Here is a 22960-nt window from a genome sequence, read left to right on the forward strand (position 1 = left end):
CCCCCTTGGTCATTTATGTTAAAAATACAATTGCATCAATGCCCCATATATAAAAGTAAACTAACCAAGTTTGGACAAAATCGGTCCAGCAGTTCGGACATATAAGGTGAGTTGAGGCCAACACCGAACACACATACGTACACACGAACATTAACATCCGGAAAATTTTTATCCGTTTTTTTTGGGTTTCTTAGTTGTCAAAACGTGAAGAACCGGTGAAAACCGCATACGCCCAAATTGGACTGATTACAATACTTTACTGTCTAGATATATAGTTCTAAAAAGGAAAAAAAACAGTTCTTTTTACGTTCTCCGTAAGAAACGTATACCTTTCTTTTTCTGTTTACCGAACCACCGTAGGGTATTACTTCAGAGGATGAATGAAGATGATATGTATGAATGTAAAGGAAGTGTAGTCTTATCTCAGGTCGACCGTTCCTGAGATGTGTGGTTAATTGAAACCCAACCTCGAAAGAACACCGGTATCCATGATCTAGTATTCAAATCCGTATAAAAAACCTTACAACTCACGACTTCGAAATCGGCTGATTTGCGAAGACGCGTTAACGACTAGACCAACCTGGTGGGTAAGGAATGTAGATCTGAACATCTGAAAATTTGCGCTAAAATAGGTTTCAAGTATGTAAATAAGAAAACAAAAACTTTACTGAAGAAGTTGTTAATTATATTTACTAAAAGAAAATATCTTCTATCATCACCGGGATTCGAATTTAGTACATTATTTATGAAATAAAAAGACGTTACTACTTCGTCTAAGTGGAATGTTTCAAATTATGATTCACACTTTTTATCAAGATGTCATTTTGAGAACGTGTAGATCAAATAAAAATTCAGTTTTGCCAGTTGTATTAAACCGAAAAAAATTGTTTGAAAATCGACTACAGTACACTTTATTTTAAAAGTGAAACTTTTTTTTAAAAAAGTTACCCGTTTACAGCTAGAGTTAATTCGAAGTTAAACTTTTCCATAGAGTTTATCACTCAGTCTTAAAAGTTAGTTTAAACTTTTCAAGACATGTTTTATATAAAACTGTACAAAATTCAAACTTGAAGAAAAACAAATCTTTCGCAGTATATTATATCAATAACTGAAATTATGTAATTTTTCAAAACTGTCTTTAATAAGGAGAGAAAAAATGTGCTATATATATATATATATATATATATATATATGTAATAGCAAAAATAAGTTAACAATAAATTAATCCGTTGAAATAATTTAACAATTAAGTTTAAAATTAATTATAAATTATGTTACATTAAACATGTTATTCCACTAATTATTAAGATTAATGACAAAGGAGAGAAAAAGAGTAAATTATATAACTGAAACTCAGAGAAATTTTTTAAACAATTTGTTATAATTATTTGTTCAGTACAATTACAATTTAAAACTAGTAAGATTTATATTAGGGTACAATTAAAGTATCGTATAAGTTAACATGATATAAATTAGCTTCTCGATTGCAATCAATTATATAATATTATATAATACATTAATATTAGTTTAATATTAATGTTTAATGGCTGTGCTGACTAATGAATATGATTTACTTGTTCCAACCGTTTGTGAGCTATAAATAATAAAAAGAAAACTAGGAACTCCGCCCCCTGTCTTGTACCTTCTGTAATTCTCTACAGATGTTGCCTAAAACACTCCTGATGTGCAAATAAATTCATTTTCAACAACTTATTTTGTCTGTATATATAGAAAGAGAATACAACTGTAAAAGAGGTTTTTTTATTACGATCTCGATCGTGCTTTTATACGTAATTAAATAAATAAGATCAGATGAATGAAATGTAAACATAAAGCGGTAAATCTTTGTCGGGATTCGAACAAGAGACTTCCTCATTTAGAAACCAGTTAATTTACCATAATACCAACCGCCCGATCAGTATATTATGATTTTTGCTTTCCCGTCTAGATAGCGCTACAGCCGAGTTACAGTTCTAGAAGGGAAAATATTGTAATCGGTCTAATTTGGACATGTGCGGTTTCCGCCGGATCTTGACGTTTTGACATCTAGGAACATCTAGATGAAAACTAGATGTTTTCATCTAGGACTGAAATTTTCCGGATGTTAATGTTCATACGTACGAGTGTATGTGTTCGGAGTTGGCCTATAAATAAACTTATATCTCAAGAACTACTGGACCGATTTTGACCAAACTTGGTCAGATTACTTCTACATTGATGCCATTAAATTTTCAACTTAAAAGGTTAAGGGGGTGAGGCTATAGATCAAGGTCAACTTCAGTATCTCGAAATGTCACCTAATTAAGGTCATATTTTTCTTAAACACTTTTGTTAACGATTAGAAAATAATATCTGCAAAAAGATATTTTGAAAAATCGCCTCCCAACCCCGAAAAAATGCTGTTGTAATCATCTCCTATGTTTTGATGTTACAGGTGAGCGGTAGAATTAAATAAATTAATAATATTTAAAGTGATAAAATTGTAGCTCGGTATCGAATTCGATCGCCCGGTTGAATCGGTCGTTAGTGCCTGGGTTTAGTTAGTACCGACCGTCGCCGCTAATACCGCCACACCTGCGCGAATTAAATACGGTATACGCGCGCGCTTTATTTAGAAGTATTGAATTAAATAAACTAAAAAATATTATATTTAAATAAAATGATAAATTTTAAGGAGATGGACTGTCACCGTTTTTATTCAAAAGTGCCCTTGATTTATAATTCGGGATTGGAAATTAATTAAATGAAGATAAGGTTAAAATAGAAAAAGGTATCTCAGTAAATTGCCTTGGCTTTGCGGACGATTTAGCCCTACTAGCCCAAAATATAGAAGAGGCCAGATACCAACTGTCAACACTGGAAGAGATTGCAGGAAAAAATGGTCTAAAAATTTTTGACGGATAATTAGTCTACTTATCAGACGGATAATCGAACTTTTCTGGAACAAGAAAAGCAGACCGAACTGGTTATACGAAGTACAGAAAGACATGACTCAGCATTATTAATTAATATAAGCATTATTAATTTTATCTTTGATTAGCTCTTCCATGAACGGGTGCATGATTTCGCAATAACAAGCTGAATTTATTGTATTTGAAAAAAATTTTGCCCGTTTATTTTTCTACTGGATTATGGAATCCACACCTCCATCTTCTAGTCACGTAAAGGAATTTCATCTACGGCGAGTGAGTCGTTGGCAGACCATAAACATGAGTTTTATGCGTGTCCATACCAAGATAAATGTAACTATACTTCATTGGTGTAGAAAGTATAGCCCAAAATATCGTCATGATTGTTCCCAAACAACTGATGAAACTAATCCCAATATTGAATTCGCTTTCCAAATTCTATGGTCGCTAACTATTGAACCGCTTTCAGTTTATGAGCTTCTTAGGAATTGACTTAATGTAGTTACAACACCAATGTTTTACTGACGGGCCGATTTTTGCATCGACTTGTTGAAACTACGTAACTGATATGTTTTGCAGTTTTCTTTATCGAGTACTGATGGCTTACACTTCGCTCATATTCTTTTACCGAATCCGTTACCCTAAATTTCTGGATTAGCGCTCTTACCCACTATGTTGAATAGGAACCGGTATACCAGGAAATCTAGCGAAAAACTGTGTTTTTACTGTCTATGTGTACTCACCGTGGTCACAGAAGATGTATTTAACGATAAGTATTCGCTCTTTTAAAGTTGACACCATTCTGAACACATACGATAAGATACGGTCTCAGTCGTTCAAAGGCGACGAACACCCAGTAAACTACAACGTACCGGACACATTTCGCCTCAAGGTCTCAGCCCGACTGGCTCGCAGAAGCGAAATGGACACAAATCAGGATTACCAATCTTTGCAAAAATAGTTATTTATACCGTACGGAATACAATCCCTCGATATAAAAATGTTTATATAGGAATATAATTACTCTTCGACCGAACTGCAAAATAAATGTTTTATTATTATTCTTTAGTTTTCTATTTTACTAATTTTCTTTATTCTGTAAGTATAGATATATTTCTTGTTCCATATTTCGTGACTTAATCTTAAGTGGATGACTGAAATGAGAAAATTAACGTGATGTATGACAGGTTTCTAGTTATGTTTAGTGATTGGTCAGCTATAGTAACAAAGACTCGTCAACAGGATGTAGAGGCAGGCCTGTACAACCAATCAATGCTCTCATAAACTGTTTTTTTTTTTATAGATTAGAAAATTACATTTAATTTTACTTCCTGTTTTTAATTTATATAAGTTTTTTATGTAAAAATTCAAGGATACTAGATATTTTTGGTTATAGTTTTTATTTGATTCTTTAGCAACTTAATTTCACTTAATACATTTTAACTACATTAAAGATCTTCATTTTAATTCTATTCATATGTAGACTATCTGGTGTTATATTTCTATGAACAAAACATAAAATATTATGATATTTAAAAGACCATCATGCCTCAGTGTCTAAACGTTTAAAGCGTAATCCAATGCGTAATGGATTAATACGTCATTTTTTAATGAAAAGTTTTCAAAATGTTCGTATTTATTTATTACATTACTACCCAAAATTAATTTTAAATAATACGATATCACATGCAATGTATGTAGTATTTTGAAATTAAAAATATTTTAACGTTTGGCTGAGCCCTATTAGGCTTTATCATAGAACCCACCGGGTTGGTCTAGTGGTAAACGCGTCTTCCCAAATCAGCTGATTTGGAAGTCGAGAGTTCCAGCATTCAAGTCCTAGTAAAGCCAGTTGTTTTTATACGGATTTGAGTACTAGATCGTGGATACCATTGTTCTTTGGTGGTTGGGTTTCAATTAACCACACATCTCAGGAACGATCGAACTGAGAATGTGCAAGACTATACTTCAGTTACACTCATACATATCATCCTCATTCATCCTCTGAAGTATTATCTGAACGGTAGTTACCGGAGGCTAAACAGGAAAAGAAAGAAAGGCCTTATCATAGAACCAAGTCAATAATTTTCTTTTATACAACTAAATATTTTGAAATTACTCAAAGCTACTGTAATCACATAGTCTACAACTCCCAAATAAATCTTACAGTTATAATACACCAGTTATTCCGTAAAAGATTATCGGTGAGGGTCTAACAACCATCGTATTTTCGGTTTGTTGGCTATTTTTTTCCATTGGAAGGTGTACAAACTCATTCGATAGAGACAATTTATTCATAGTTGGAGGAAGTGATACTTTCGGTTACCGTAAAATTGGGATAGTCCATCACCTACTATACTGTTTTTAAACTTTTTATTGTCTTAGATGTTTCTCTTTCACCTCATTATTACTCTGTACAATTTACTTATAGTTTCATTGTTTCATTTTAATCAGGAAACTGATTGTAAATAGAGAAATACACAAAAACAATTTTGCTGTTCACTATGAATATAACACAACAAAAAACGGCGGATCTATTTTTAACGAAATTTGTACAAGGTTTTTCTTTTAACCGTCTGAATTACAGATTATTAATTGGTAGAGGCGTAAAAAATTTCTATAATTATTTAAAACTTTTTTTTATTAATTTTTAGTAGCTGCCTCGTTAATTAAACCTTAACGGAATGAATCTCTCCAATAGAAGTGGAGTTCACCAATAAATCAATTTTCTTTCTACTTTAAAAAAAAGAAGACCTTCTCTTATCATACTTATTTTTACTAGAAGGGAATAAGAAGTTAGTAAATTTTAGAAGAGTTTTTGCCTTGAGGGTATTTCATAAATTTTGACTAGAATCTGTGTTCTCTCTAGTTGAAAGTGAACCTGCTTTAAATAAGTATTAATTTTGGAAGGTTATAATTTAATTATATCTGATGTAATATTTTTACAATAAAAAATTGAAATGCTGGAGTAATTAGTTAAATGATATTCATAAATTTATAATTTACGTTTCCGATAAGGAATAAAGGTTAAGATTATTTTTCAGTAATGTTTAAATGCATTCACCGTAAGGATTGAATATTATTCTCTTCTTTCTCTTGTTATCCATCCTTTAATTGGTCTGCAATAAGTTTCCAAAGTCTTACGTCTTGGGTTGGTTTCTCTTTTGTCGTTATTATTTTATATATATTCATATCTACTAAATAATACTTTTTCCTATCACTCCTTCTATAGTTAAATTTAAAAGATCATCATGCTTTAGTAACTGAGTGATTCCCAATGTGTGATCGAATAATGCGTTACATTTTTATGAAAATTTTTCAAAAGGTTTATCGTATTAAGCAGGTCATCGTAATAACGAAAAGCAACCTTGCTAATACAGTTCTATTTTTTATTTATTTATCTAATAATACTACTGCTTCTATCTAGTGTATCGTTTTACCAAAAAACTTAAATTCATTTGATTATTTTAAGTTTCGTTCTTTAATATTATCGATAGTGTTTAGTCTATTTTTAATATCTCTCATTATCAAACCAAAATAATGACATTCAAGGAAAAAAATTGGTTAGGAATATGATAATATTAAATTAGGTAATCCTTGAAGAGGTTTAATTCATTACTTTCTTTTTCCTGTTTAGCCTCCGGTAACTACCGTTTAGATAATACTTCAGAGGATGAATGAGGATGATATATATGAGTGTAAATGAAGTTTTAGTCTTGTACATTCTCAGTTCGACCATTCCTGAGATGTGTGGTTAATTGAAACCCAACCACCAAAGAACACCGGTATCCACGATCTAGTATTCAAATCCATGTTAAAATATCTGACTTTACTAGGATTTGAACGCTGTAACTCTCGACTTCCAAATCAGCTGATTTGGGAAGAACGCGTTAACCACTAGACCAACCCGGTGGGTTTGATTCATTACTTATATATATATATATATATATATATATATATATATATAGATAATGATAATGATATATTGGTGTAGAAAGTAGAGTTCAAAATATCGTCATGATTGTTCCCAAATAACTGTTGAAATTATTTGAAATATTGAATTCGCTTTCACTTTATGTGGGATGAGACTGAGCTTCTTAGGAATTGCCTTGTGTGCAGTTTGTACACCAATGTTTTTCTGTTGGGCAGAGTTTCACATCTACTTGTTGGGACTACGTTACATAGTAATCGATATGTTTTGCAGTTTTTCTTCAGTCTATCGTTTCTCTCATATTCTTTTACCAACCCCGAATGAATTTTGAGCAATGTGTGGAAGTATTCAGAAATATGTGGAAGATCTACTTACATGTATGGAAAAATCTCAGAAATAAAGCTAGCATCGAAAACCAGTTAAAAGTTTATAAAATAATGGCATCGCCTATTTTACTTTATGAAAGTGAATCCTCGGTGATAAAATCTCAAGATTACAGTAGAATCCAAGGAGCAGAGATGGGTTTTTGAGAGGATTTCAGGGATTGAGTCGAATGGATAAAATAGGAGATGATATTTGGACAAATTTAAATATTTTCTCCGTTAATGAAAGGACTGTTTTATATAGGAATAAATGAATGGACAGAACATTTGAATCGTATAAAAGAAGATAGAATCCCAAAACGAAGTATAGTTTTTGCTGCTTGTGGAACACGTGATAGAGGCAGACCGTGGAAAAGATGATATCGAAACAGGTCAATGACCTAACCCGAGCAGGAAATCATGATGATATTGATCTCTCACATTTCATTTATTTTCTGTAATAACAGGAATATTTTTTGCGAATCCCAGAAGCCTAAATTTTCTTCCTGAATAAAATTTCTTTCTTTACTCTACTATAATCTCTTGTACACATGATTTTAAAGGATTAATGACAAATTACAACCTTTTTGTAGCCTTCTTTTTCTTAATCTCCTTCTCTTCTGGCGATTTAATTTTTCATTATGTTTTAAATGCTTCTTTGGGAAGTTTCTCTATTATTATGAAAATTTTGTTAACATTATCTAATACTTTTTTGTCAAATTATAAAAGACTTTATTCAGTTTTCTTATTCTTTAATTAAGGAATTTTGATACAGAAATTGTCTTTTGACTTCCTTGTCGGCAAAACTCAATTCTCAGTGAAGAAGTCTGAATATTTGTTATTACGATATATTCGTGTACGTTGTATCAGTAGTAGATGGGAAATCGATCTTGGCTGGGTGACTTAATATCACTGTGGAGCCCGGAGTTGGCTCTAGGCTGACCTGAGCCTCGAAGTCCAGGTTCTGGGTAAACGGACTGACTAGTATTAAATATGAGTAGTGTTGTATTATTCATACTACAGATGAAGTTTATTTTTAATTATTTCTTTGCTAAATATTCATTTAGACAGAGTTTGTGTTTCTATTTTTTTCTGGGTCAATATTAGTTTGATATAAAAAAGAAAAAAAAATGGAAGTAAATGAAGTTAAAATCACAAAATGACTGTGAATCTTAATTTACTACCAAAAGGTTATTTAAAATATAATTAATTATAACATTTAAATGTTTAATAGTTTACTAAATTATTAAAATGTTTGCTATTTTTAAAAGAAACGTTTCTTTAAAATAGTATTTAGAATAGGAAGAAATAAAATTATAAATCAGAGACAATGAATAATGTATATATTATACAACAGCCAATTAAAACTAGTCGATCTTTAATTCAAATAACATTTTTATTAAGTTATTAAATCTAAGCCGGATTTAAACAAAAATAAAACAAAAAAATTTTTTTTTTCTTTATTAATGATTATTTAGCCGTTGCAATTATAATATAACTATTAATTTAATTCTACTTTATATATTATTTCATCATATTATCAAAAATTAGCTACATATTCATATTATTTTAATTATTCCAGTTTTATTGTTACTTCAAATATTATTAAAGAATATAAAAAAAAATCTTAAACCGTTTTTATAACTGAGATTAAATAATATGCTAAAATATTTTATATTTTTAAAGGATAACTTGTTTTTGAATGAGTAGAGTATTAATTAATGTTTAATAGCCAGAATAAAGTAAAGAAAAAAATAATAATAAATTCGTTCGAGAATGTAAAAAGAAATATTTTTACTCCTCTCACCATTTCCTTATATTTTATTTATTAGTATACGAAAAACGAGTCTTTTACTTTATTACATTATATAATGAAAAATAAAATAATATTTTAAATCATAATAATAAAATTATATTGTATACTGGTAATAAATATAATTTGAATTTTAAAATTTATGTGTACAAACAATTACATACTACTTATTTTATACGATTACTTATTTTACACTTTGTTTGATTTCTCTAAATAAATGTTATATCTAAGTTTAAAGATGCATTTTGAATATTAATTCTTATACAAAGTTGTTCTTTTCTTTTACAATAATGTTTTACGATTTACACGTTTATAATAACATTCTTATAAAGCTTATTTAAATTATTACTCTTATATAAACTACTGAATTACTCTTCTGTTCTATCAAAGATTTAGATTTGAGATAATTTTACAGCCGGAAACTTTTGGGGTAAAAAAGTTAAGAAAATTAAAAGGAGAAAAAACCCATGATTTTCGTATTTTAAATTTCTTTTACACAAATTAACGTAATTTTTTAAATAAGACGAGAATATTGCCTATAAATCAAACTTAGTTACGTAAAAATTGTTATTTCCCTGTACAGTAATCATTAAAAGGTACAGTAAAATCGTAAGTTCCCAAGTTTACACTTATAAAAATATTATGACGGAGTACTCAGTACAATAGCAAGTTTATCCAAAAACTTATGCTAGTATGGTTATTTTTTTTCTTTATTTATTCCTTATCAGTTATATCATAAAACACTTATGAAAAATGTTAAATATTTTTATAGCGTTTGTGTTTGTTCAGCGTTTTGCAAAGCAATACCTTAGATAGAAATGTTTTTTTTTTACCTCGTAATTCAACGGAGATTAGACTGATATTAAAAAAACAAAATACCTTTCTTGTAAATAAAATAAATTTATATAAGTTAAAACGAAAATAAATTCTATAAGTTTTATAATTTTTTATCAGTAAATGTATTCATTATATTCAGTAAAATAAATCAATTATTAACGAGGGACCATTCGTGTATTTCATTAATGTATACTGTATTACTGTTTCTGTAAGTTGTGAATGGTTTCTCAAAGTTACTCAATTTGTTGGTCGAGTAACAATATCAGAAGCCGACAATATCAATTTCATAAGTGGGACGCGAATAACAGTAGTTTCAGGTACTGCAGATACGACTACGGCGATAAGGGGGTCTTTTTCGACTCGCGGCCTCTCAATTCCTCCATAAATACGAATGCTGAAAAGAAAGTGATGATATTTGGATAAATTTGGTTAATAGAATTGAATATGACGATAGCTGTCACCCTCGAATAAACTTACAATTTAAATTATACGAGTATATTAAGTATTCCTTATTAAAGACTCACGTTCCTTAATAATGAAGAAGGAGAATGTAGGAACACAGCAACGGACGACCGAGAAAAAATTCAGCAGCCCTTGGACGGGAAGAAAGAAGAGATGTGACTCTCCACTTTGATGCCCTTTTCAGGGTTCACAGGAATTTTGATCGGCTGTAAAAAAATTCCAACCAATGGGAATGTAAGGTAAAAAAAAGAACGAAGAGAAATCTTCAAAACCCTGGTTACTCCTCCTTCACCTTAAAATATTAAGCGGAAAGCAACCGCCTCCAGCCACGTATGCGACTCTCTCCCCAAAGTAAGAGCATTACACCTACAAAAAAATTAGGGCGTCACCAGGCGCGTCCGTCCTAGACCGAATGACCTTCAGAGAACGGACTAAAAAGAAATCGCGCCTGGAAAAGTACGCAAAAACTTTGCAGCTCTCCCAGGAAATAACCTCAGTTAAACTTTTATCATGCTCACGAACTAAAACAGGATAAAAATGCATTCCCAAATTACGTCCTCTTAAAAAAACAACATAAACAAAATCAATACGCTTCAATAAAAATTGATACAATTCCAAATAACAATATTAAAATATAATAGTAACCTTTTGAAAAAATTAGCAGCACCAGTTTCGTTGTGGAAATTGAGGAAAACGTTTTCCTGAAGAAAATAAACGTCTGATGTTTAATAAAATTTCTAAGTTGACATAAGTTTTGTCCTTCATAAAAATTATTCCCTACAGATCATTCGGCAAATAATGTGTTCCATCATAACCAAAATTAACTAGGATCATTTGTTCCCATTCACGGTAAGGGTATTATGTCACTTACTTAAAACAGCCGAATTCCCAACATTTCATGATCGATCACATGTATGTAATAGTACCGAGACACTATTAGATTGACTATGTATACTGTTAAAGCCGTGTTTCATCACCACCGGTCGCTTCCCAAACTACTAAATATACATATGACCGTCAAAAGGCGACAGTTCAAAATTGCTGTTAAACAGTTTGGAAATTTACTTATTTGAAAGTTATCAGTGTAGATTAAATATAGAAACTGCAAAGATGGGATTTATTTTGATGGAGAAAATTCGTAAAAAAAAAAGAAGAAAGCTAACAACACACTTGCAGGACTTTTCCGTCACGCGGCTAAATCCGAGTTATTAGTTTAAAATATTTATCATTTTATTTAAATATAATATTTATTGGTTTATTTAATCCAAGATTCTAACTAAAGCACGGGCACATACTGTATTTAATTCGGCGACGTTAAGCACTAACTAAACTAATATAATTTCACAATTTAAACAGAACAAATTTTGGTTGTACGTTCGGCAAACTGGTATAACCAGCAAGCTTAACGCACCAGGCACCGAGACAACCGGGCGATCAAGTTCGAGACCCAGTCAGACCAAGTTAATATTTTATATTTTAATAACCCGTTAATTTAATTGTACCATTCACTTGTGACGTCACAACATAGCAGTAGTTTAGAGTCTTTTTTGGGGAAGAGGTACAATTTAAAAAAATGTTTCTTTTGCAAATATTGTTAGTTTTTAATTAAAAATGTGCCTAAGAAAAATCTCACGATACTGACAGTAACTTTGGTCTACAACCTGACCCCCTTGATCTTTTAAGTTAAAAATTTAATAGCATCTATATTCCATATATAGAAATAAGCTGACTAAATTTGGTCAAAATCGGTCCAGTAGTTCTGGAGATATAAGGTGATTTAGAGGCCAACACCGAACACACGTACATACAAACATTAACATCCGGAAAATTTCAATTCGGTTTTTTGGGTTCCTTAGGTGTCAATATCCTATGAACACCGCATATGCCCAAATTGAACCGAATACAATATTTTCCCTTCTATAGCTATAGCTCTGCTATAGCGCCATCTAGATTTGAAAGTAATACTTTGTTACAAGAGATGTTCCTGGAATCACCTCACATTGTTTCTATATTGATAATACTGCAATAAATAGACCAATCATGTCTACACCCATCTATTAATGAGGGTAACAATTCCTTTACGTCCATACAGTGGAACATTTATGCGATTTTGTTTACAAAAAATCTTTTTGTATAAATAGTAATGCATTATTTTAACGTCTATTTTTTTAAAATAATTGAACAAGAATAATTAAAAATTAATTATTATGTAAAACAAAGAAAACATCAGAAAAAGTTACATAAATATGGTACGATCCACAAGGAAACAAAATATAGTAATAAGAAACGGTCCGAAAAGAGAAAGAACCAACACAGCTTGAAAATAATTGTAATATATCCATTACACTTTTTTATTTAGCAATTGTCTCTATAGAGATATTTTGTAAAAGGTCAGCTTTAGAAACATAATTTTATAATCCAGTGTAACAAATTATGTTGTCATAATTCATAAAGTTAAGCTGAAAGATAGTGTTGTTACCACAATACTAATAAATTTCTATGTTTACGCCACGAGTCAAGTTTATTAGGACAGAATTATGTTAAAGTTTATTGTTTGTTAGCGCTTTATAACTAAAAACAAAATTGAATACTTCAGTTTAAAAATGAGAAAGTTTGAACGATAAAAGATAAAAAGTTAAAAAGAAGTGTACATTAAAATGTTTAAAATAATTTAAGAAATATTTCCTTTCTGGTTTGATTTTTTTTAGCCTTAATTTGAATTAATTTAATTAAAAAATTTTAAAACCACAAATTACTTTCATAAAAGCGCAAAATAAAATTTTCTCCACTTGTTTAAGATTGCCTCTTCACTGAACTTTATGTTGGATTGATTTTCATTTATTAAAAGCTTTTATTTAACTCGCTTTAGGAATAATCAAATCTTGCAACTGCTATATCTTTTGATCTATCGTATGAAAATCAATGAAATTTAGAACACGTATGTAACTTTTATGACAACACAGAACTACGGTGTCGGAATTTGATATGACCCACCCGCATGCCTCCACGCACTACCCCTACGCTAAATTCATGCATTTAGTTGAAAATTTTCATTTCTCATGAACTATCGTATGAAAATGATTGAAATTTGGTACACGTATGTAACTTCGATGTGTAAAAATAAATATTTTTACTTTTTTTTTAGTCTTAAAAAAAAATACAAAAAAACAAAAAAAAATATATTTGATTATATATAAAAAATTATTTTTTTTAAATCTTTTATTTAACTAACATTAATAAAAAAGGAAACAAATGAGAAAAACCCTCTAAAAAGTAACAAATAAATTATATAAATATCTAATAACTAACCAATAAATAAAAAAATAAATAAATGTAATAATTATTAAATTTTAAAATTAAAAGTAATGAAAATATTTAGTTAAATAAAAGCCTGGCGCAGATTTTATAACAATGTTTTCGAATAAGTATTATTGTTGTAAAAATAAATGTTGTGTTGTTTTAAATAAATTATAAAAACTGCGCCACGCTTTTATTTAACTATATATTATTTACTTTTAATTTTTAAATTTAATAATTATTACATTTATTTATTGGTTATTTATGAGATATTTATATAATTTATTTTTTACTTTTCAGTGCATTTTTATATTTGTTAATATATTATATTTTTTTGGTTAAATTTCTCAATTTGATTTAATGCTTATTTTTTACTTTTTAGAGGGTTTTTCTAATTTGTTTCCTTTTTTATTAATGTTAGTTAAATAAAAGCTTTTTTAAAAAATTATTTTTTATATGTAATCATGAAATGATTGATCGTGAAATGAAACGACTAGCACTAGATAGGGAATCTTGGAGAGCTGCATCAAACCAGTCAAATGACTCAACACAAAAAAAAAAAAATGTAATCATCTATCATTTAGAAGGTCCTGTGTTCAAATTCGAATTAGACTTGTAATTTTTCGTATCACAGTCACACGTACTTTGGTTTAGCTTATATTATGAATTAATTTTAAAATTAATTTAATGAAACTTAGAAAAATACTTACATATTTAGAATAATTATTGTCAATTTAGCTTTTATAAAACTTTTTTTTGTTTTTTTTTTTTTTTATGAGTTCTTTCGTAGGATGCTTATATCTATAAAAATCGTCGTTTTGTAATATTAATTTATTTTACATCTTTTTTACAGACAGGGAAAGAAAAGTATAGGTTACTTAGAATAATAGACCACTATAATCTGCAAAGAAGATGTTACATACGATAGTGAATCAACTTTTACAACTGATGGTAAGAAATTTATTTATACTTTGGCCTAATTTATTGTAATATAAGTGTTCCTACTTGTCTATTTATTCATATTGAGCTATTTTTATACGTACAATTATGATAATTCATGTTTTTTACTTACTTCGTCGGTATCCTTTAATCTGTTAAAATAATATCCCGAATCCGTAGAACAACGACCTGAAATAAGTTATTACGCTCTAAAATGCAGATTAACTTTACAATTATCTTACAGTTCAAGTATATAATAAAATACATTTATATCTTATTTAAGGTACTTTTATCAGTAGTAATTTTTTGAGTAATACTTATTTAATGTGTGTATTTCTAGTAAAACCTATGAACAATTTTATTTTTTTCTAGACATTAATTTTAAACGTGCGTAATTTTATTTATATCAGTGGCTTTAAAAGTTAAATGCGTGGAATATTTTAACCTTCATCCAATGAAAAAAAGAGATTCTATATTTAAAAAATTATTACTCAATCTATAAAGTATTTCAGACTTTGAACTGCAATACAAATTTTGTAATTATAAATAATAATAAAATTCATGCATTTTATTTAAAGGTGAAAAATATTTTAGTTAAAAATTATATTTAAAATAAAGTTGAAATGGCATGACTTCTTGTACGCCTATTAAATTATATATACACATTTTTTTTTTAAATGAAAAGTACATATAATTTTATTTCATTAATAACTTCTGATATTTTTTTATATTTTTATTTTTATTGTTATTACTGAATTATTATTTGTGTAAAACTATTTTTACAATCAGAGGTTAATAATTATTACTAAATCAATATATTTAAATTAAAAAGAAAGTTGAAAAAAGGAAATGAAATCTGATTCGAACCGATGTGTCTTCCCATTCTAAGTTCAAATATTCCATTAATTAAAATTTAATTTAGTTATAACACTGGAAGTTAATTGGAAAAATATGTACCACTTAGGGTATATCGTTGAAAAACCCTTACATACTACTGCAGTTAAGAAAAAGTAAAAAATCCAAATGTTTTGGAAATTTGGCCTTTTTTGAACACTTTTGGTTCAGTCGATTACAATCAAAAGGGGAAGTGCACAAAAAATGTTACAACAGTCCTAAATTCAAAATTTTAATATCCTACAGCTAATCATTTTTGAGTTATGCGAGATACATACGTACATTCAGACGTCACGCCGAAACTAGTCAAAATGGATTCAGGGGTGGTCAAAATGGATATTTCCGTTGAAATCTGAAAACCGAAATTTTTCGCTAGGAAGGAAAAAAAGAAAATATTATATATATATATATATATATGAAAATTAATTACTCGAAAATGGTACCTCTGAATAAGTTAATTAATTAAATAATATTTAGTATTTTCATAAAAGTTAGTTCTTATAATGTACTGAAAAAATTGTTTTCTTTTGATTTCTAAATAAATGTTGTCCCAAAACGAACTGATATTTTAAATTTGCTGCCATTTCTTTTTTTCGCGAAAAAACAGAGTAGAGAAATTTATACGTATGCTATTATCAGTAAATATTGAGGTTAAATTATAGAAAAATATATTATAATTGAACAACGCTTAGGAATTGTAAAAATTCACCACAAAAATGGTGAAAATGTTACGAAAATTGTTCGCAAATGCCGTATATTTTGGTCATCATAACAAACCTTTATTTAACACCGTGGTAAAGTTAATCAATAATGAGTCAACTGGTTCAGTTCTAAACGAAAAAAACAATGGCCTTCCTCGTACAGCTCGGTCGAATGAAATCATAGCCGGTGTTAATAGAAACTATTGAAGAAAATTCTTCCTCATCAATCCGTCATCGCAGTCAGCAATTAAGCATTTCCAGAAGCTCTCTTCAACAAATTTTGACAAGAGATTTGCATTTGTTCGCTTACAAGGTTCAGTTGACGCAAGCACTGAAATCACAAGATCGTACAAGTTATCGGGCATTCGCAAATTGGATTTTGGGAAATAAACAATTTAATAACGGAGTTTATGAAAAAATCGTTGAGGAACATTCTCTCCTTACCGGCTTTATCGATAAACAATATTGTCGAATTTGGGGATCACAAAATCCAAAAAAGAAAGTTTCTATGTATTCTCGACGGGTCACGGTTTAGTACGGATTTTGGACTGAGGGATTGATTGGACCTTACGTCTTCGAAAATGTTAAAATAGAGATGCCGTTACCGACAATGGAGTTCGATATCGTAAGATTATTTCAAACTTTTTGTGGTCTAAAATTAATGATATGGATGTGTAAGACATGTGGTTTCAAAAAGACGGTACAATATTCTATACTGCCGATGAAACCATGCAGTTTTTGCAAGAAAAATTTAACGGTCATGTTATCTCACAATGAGATGTTGTGAATTAGCCGCCAAGATGATGTGACTTGACATTGTTGGACTTTTTTTTTTGAAGTAACCTTAAGGACATCAATAATTTTACAACAATAATTTTTTTGGAAAATCTTTTCAAAAGAGTGAATATGTGCAGCCAAGGCCGGGGCGCTCATTTGTCAGATGTTTTTTATCACACATAACCTTCATGCCACTACTTTTTAATAAAACAAAAATATTTTCAGTTATCAAATAAAAAATATATTTTATAAAAAAATTAAAATATCAGCTCATTTTGTGACACTTTAAATAGCTAATAATGAAATAAAAAGATTGTTTAGCATTTAAGACAAATTATTTGCAGTGCTAAAGGAACATATTAAAATCCAAGTAAACGCATAATTGTTTATCGTAACATATGAATTCCTGTATTACTAGTGAATACTTTTCTTTTCAGTTTAACGGTAAACTGGTTGTAATTCACCAAATATTTCAGTATAATAAACACGAGTTTAAATGAGTGTGCTGAATTTATATTACGACTAGAAAATACCTTCTTTTTTAAAACAAAAGAGGTTTTTAATTAAATTTAGTTTACTTGGCTTTAGAAATGTTATTACATTTTTACTTCTTTGTACGAAGTAAAGGTAGTATTGTGATCGCAAAAAAATTCGGTTTTCAGATTTCATTGGAAATATCCATTTTGATCATTCCTGAATCCATTTTGACTAGTTTCGGCGTGACGTCTGTACGTACGTATGTATCTCGCCTAAGTAAAAAACGATTAGCCGTAGAATGCTGAAATTTTTGTTTTAGGACTGTTGCAAGATCTTGTTGTGCACTTCCCTTTTTGATTGCAATGGACTGAACTAAAAGTGTCCAAAAAAGCTTAAATTCCGAAAGAAATTGGATTTTGGACTTTCTCATTGAGAGCTTTTCAACGATATATCATAAGTGGTACTTATTTTCATTGGTTCTAGAATTATAGCCAAATAAAATTTTAATTAATGAAATATTTGGACTAGGAAGAGGAAGGCACATCAGTTCGAATCAGACTTCATCTCCTTTTTTTTAATTGTTTTTTTTTAAATTTAATATATTGATTTATTAAAAATTATAAACTTGTGATAGTAAAAAATAATTTACGATAATTAATAATTCAATAACAAAAAAAAAATATCAGAAGTTATTAATGAAATAAAATGTTATGTTCTTTTCATTTAAAAAAAATATGTATATGTAATCTAATAGGCGCGCAAGGAAGTCATGTGGTGTCCACATAAGATTTTTATATATATATATTAAGTTTACTAATATATAATTAAGTGTATCTTACTTAAACATTCTTCCTTAATTAAGTTTCTTAAATTAATAATACCAGGTTATGGGGAAATAATGCAAACACCGAAAAAAAATCTTGTTTTTATTTTTTATCTTCAACTATTAGATGAAAAAACGAGCAGATGTCCTCAACGATATTTATTAATCGTGCCTTCATTAGGTTTGAGAAAAATACGATAAATGTAGTCACTCCAATAACTAAAAATAATTTTAGTAAGTAATTGATGACTAAACAAAAAAAATTAGTCAAGGAAAAAGTAAAAAAAATAACTGTATAAATAAAATTAAAAAAAAAAACAAGAGATAAATATAAAAATTAAAAAACACGACTGGCGAAAAAAAAAATTGTTTTTTTATACAGGATAATTACCTACTAATATAGGATTATGAAACAGCGTGTTGGTGACAATTCTGACTGTATATACTATTTGTATGTAGAATAATTTTTTCAAATTTTTAAAATTTATTTACATTTATGTATTTGCATATACATATATATATTATATATATATATATATATATATATATATATATATACATATGCGTATTTATATACTCACTATTTATATGACACTTTCGGTTCAGTCGTTGAGCAGATACGGTGGGACAAACATGCATAACTACAAACATCCCAAATACATTACTCTACTTTTTACCCACGACGGAACGGAGATGGTATATGTGTCTGGCGTAAGAGGTTGCGTGTGTGTTTGTTATCACTTTCCTCAAAAATTACGGAACCGATTTCGATCTGGTTTTTTTGCATTACATAGGTATCACTTCAGAACAGGTTCTTAGATTATTTTTATGTTTATAGGCCACCAGGGGGCACTCCAGTAGATATATGTTTTTTTAAAACGGATTCGTGGGTTCTTTAAAGTTTTTAATTTTGTTACTTGTGGACAGTCGCGTAATAAAAACACTAGTGAGACAATAACTTCACAGGTCTGAAATATGAAGTTTCCGAATCGTTGAGATTGAAGCGTTGAGATATGAGTTATTTAAAACCAACTGTTCAGCTGATAGATTTAAAAAATTTGTTTAAATATATATTTAAGTGTCATAGACTATATATATATATATATATATATATATATATATAGTCGGTATATATATACTTCCGGTAACGTAAGGATTCCAACGCGGGGTTATACATCTAAATCGGTTTAGCCGTTGAGCTGATACGGCGGAACAAACATACATACATACATACACCCTAAATATATTACACTCCTTTTTGGGCAGGCGTGTAATTAAACCTATTTACAATACAGGAAGACTAACGAAGGCTGCAGTAAAAACAATTTGCATTTTTAAAAAATTCAAATGAATTTTCATGAAGTTTAAATTGATCCTTTTATATTGCTGTTATACCGCCTATTTAATTTCTAATAAGACTTTCAGTTATTTTTTGAATGCAACTTTATTAAAAAGTTATTATTGCGACCAACTCTAGATTTGGTCTTTTCATTGATTAATTGATCGTATCGATGATAAATTTTTATTCAGTCTCTTATAATTGTAAGATACTTGCAAATTGTTGGTGAAGTAATTAGGATAAATAACCTAAAATGCAGCGTAACTGCGATTTTTGGGAATTTTGTTTGAAATCAGTAAATATCAAAATACACACACAAACACACACACATATATATATATATATATATATATATATGTACACACACACACACATGAATTTAATACTGTAATTAAAATCCTATTCATATTTAAAATTATGGCAATATTATAATTCATATATACAATTTATACTACAATTATACTACAATTAATACTACAATTTCGAATTTATTTTTTTTAGCAAACTTTTTTTAATAAAAAACGCTGAAATGTTTTGAACCAGGTGTTACACAAAACCCATATTATTTAACAAAACATATGTTGTATATCTTAAACATCTATCCATCCCTCATAACATGTGGGTTATATCATAAAAGTTTTTTATAAAATATTTTACTTTTGTTTCAGGTATAAATGTGTTTTTTTTTCGAAAAATGTTTCTTATTTGTTTATGGCAAAATAATAAATGACAGAAGATAAAAAAAAAATTAAAAGTAAAATAAGAGGGGAAAAACAGATAGAGGCGGTAGAGTACGATTATTCTTTATTTTAATAACTATAATAACAGAACAAACTACGACCACTATTTAGCTTTTTAAATTAAATGTCTACCTACAATTCTATACAATTACAATTCTCCGTATAATTATAACTATTTGATAGATGTTAACTCACGTCTATTTTGGTTGTCTCAATTAGTAAAGTATATATATTTCTTAATTCGTTTTATCTAAAACCCCTTCTGTATTTCTTGAAAAATATTTTAATATATGTACCAATGTTATTTTAATAAATAAAACATAAAATTAAGTTACGTTTTACGTATGTAAAACGTTTTTTCAACTTCATACAATTAGAATCCTGTTGTTAACTATTTTTATATATTTTTTTTTGTCTTCAGTCATTTGACTGGTTTGATGCAGCTCTCCAAGATTCCCTATCTAGTGCTAGTCGTTTCATTTCAGTATACCCTCTACATCCTACATCCCTAACAATTTGTTTTACATATTCCAAACGTGGCCTGCCTACACAATTTTTCGCTTCTACCTGTCCTTCCAATATTAAAGCGACTATTCCAGGATGCCTTAATATGTGGCCTATAAGTCTGTCTCTTCTTTTAACTATATTTTTCCAAATGCTTCTTTCTTTATCTATTTGCCGCAATACCTCTTCATTTGTCACTTTATCCACCCGTCTGATTTTTAACATTCTCCTATAGCACCGCATTTCAAAAGCTTCTAATCTTTTCTTCTCAGATACTCCGATCGTCCAAGTTTCACTTCCATATAAAGCGACGCTTCAAACATACATTTTCAAAAATCTTTTCCTGACATTTAAATTAATTTTTGATGTAAACAAATTATATTTCTTTCTGAAGGCTCGTTTAGCTTGTGCTATTCGGCATTTTATATCGCTCCTGCTTCGTCCATCTTTAGTAATTCTACTTCCCAAATAACAAAATTCTTCTACCTCCATAATCTTTTCTCCTCCTATTTTCACATTCAGTGGTCCATCTTTGTTATTTCTACTACATTTCATTACTTTTGTTTTGTCTTGTTTATATTCATGCGATAGTTTTTGCGTAGGACTTCATCTATGCCGTTCATTGTTTCTTCTAAATTTACTCTCGGCTAGAATTACTATATCATCAGCAAATCGTAGCATCTTTATCTTTTCACATTGTACTGTTACTCCGAATCTAAATTGTTCTTTAACATCATTAACTGCTAGTTCCATGTAAAGATTCAAAAGTAACGGGGATAGGGAACATCCTTGTCGGACTCCCTTTCTTATTACGGCTTCTTTCTTATGTTCTTCAATTGTTACTGTTGCTGTTTGGTTCCTGTACATGTTAGCAATTGTTCTTCTATCTCTGTATTTTAACCGTATTTTTTTTAAAAATGCTGAACATTTTATTCCAGTCTACGTTGAATGCCTTTTCTAGGTCTATAAACGCCAAGTATTTCGGTTTGTTTTTCTTTAATCTTCCTTCGACTATTAATCTGAGGCCTAAAATTGCTTCCCTTGTTCCTATACTTTTCCTGAAACCAAATTGATCTTCTCCTAACACTTCTTCCACTCTCCTCTCAATTCTTCTGTATTGAATTCTACTTAAGATTTTTGATGCATGACTAGTTAAACTAATTGTTCTGTATTCTTCACATTTATCTATAATTTTTTTTTTTATAAGCGTTCAATATATATATGTCGTGAGTGATTCATAATCAACGCGTCAGCAAAACTGCTGAAGGTAAATTGATGAAAATTTCTATAACGTTTTTTATTACGATGTATGTGCAAGCCAAGAAAGAGTTTTTTTTTTTTAAATTCCCAGTTTAAATGATTAAAATGCAGTAACAATTAAATTTACTACTTTCATTTTTTTATTTTCTTTGAAACAAATGAAGATATCAACTTGGTCTTTGATATGTACAATCTTCATCTGAATATCTAAAAATCAATTTCTAGATTTTTAAAAATTCTATCTTAAAAGTAGTGCAAGATAGTAGATAGTAGAAAAAGATTTTGAAAAATGATTGCTAATTTTTCCCATTTCCGACAATACTAAACAAGTTATTCACTAGATTTAGACTTGCAAATACTCTTTAGATAAATATCTAATACCCATTTTTATATTTTTTTAACTTAAAATATTTAAGTGGATGATACGGTGTACGGCGCGGCAGCCAAACCAACACATCCACTACCACTATACTCTATCTGCGACGCTATTGATGCATCTGGCTTCGGTTACTAGAGTAAAAAACATAAAATAGAAAAAGTTGACCGCGACGAGAAACGCAAGTAACCATGTAGCACATTTTAGAATATATGACAAGTGAGCGGTGGGACACAAAGCGACTGGTCAGTGGCACCGTGCTTAGTTCTCTCACGCAATTAGGTTAGCTCTAGGAGCTATTTAGGACACTGGTCGCTAAACTGATTCGAGGCTCAGTAGCCATTAGTGGCACAGACATTCAGTCTTATGCTTTAGGGCGACCGAACTGGGTGGGGGCGAAAGAAATGAAATGCAAATCAAATCAAATCAACCATATAGCAAGTGCGAAGCCGCAACGGGAATGCTAGCATAAAAATCCACTATGTTTTTGTGTTTTTTTCTTTTGTTGTTCACAAAAGA

At 29.4% G+C, this 22960-nt stretch overlaps 1 long non-coding RNA gene across 1 annotated transcript in view; it reads left to right on the forward strand.

Annotated features, from left to right (window-relative positions):
• LOC142324608 (uncharacterized) overlaps positions 1-14562 on the forward strand; it is a 178179-nt gene extending 163617 nt beyond the window's left edge. The window contains exon 3 of the long non-coding RNA XR_012756345.1: positions 14465-14562. This is a non-coding gene — a long non-coding RNA (uncharacterized LOC142324608). The remainder of the gene's footprint in view (positions 1-14464) is intronic.
• Positions 14563-22960: the final 8398 nt, after the last annotated feature.

This window comes from Lycorma delicatula, chromosome 5 (genome assembly GCF_047948215.1).
Source record: "Lycorma delicatula isolate Av1 chromosome 5, ASM4794821v1, whole genome shotgun sequence".
In the NCBI taxonomy this organism is placed as follows: domain Eukaryota; kingdom Metazoa; phylum Arthropoda; class Insecta; order Hemiptera; family Fulgoridae; genus Lycorma; species Lycorma delicatula.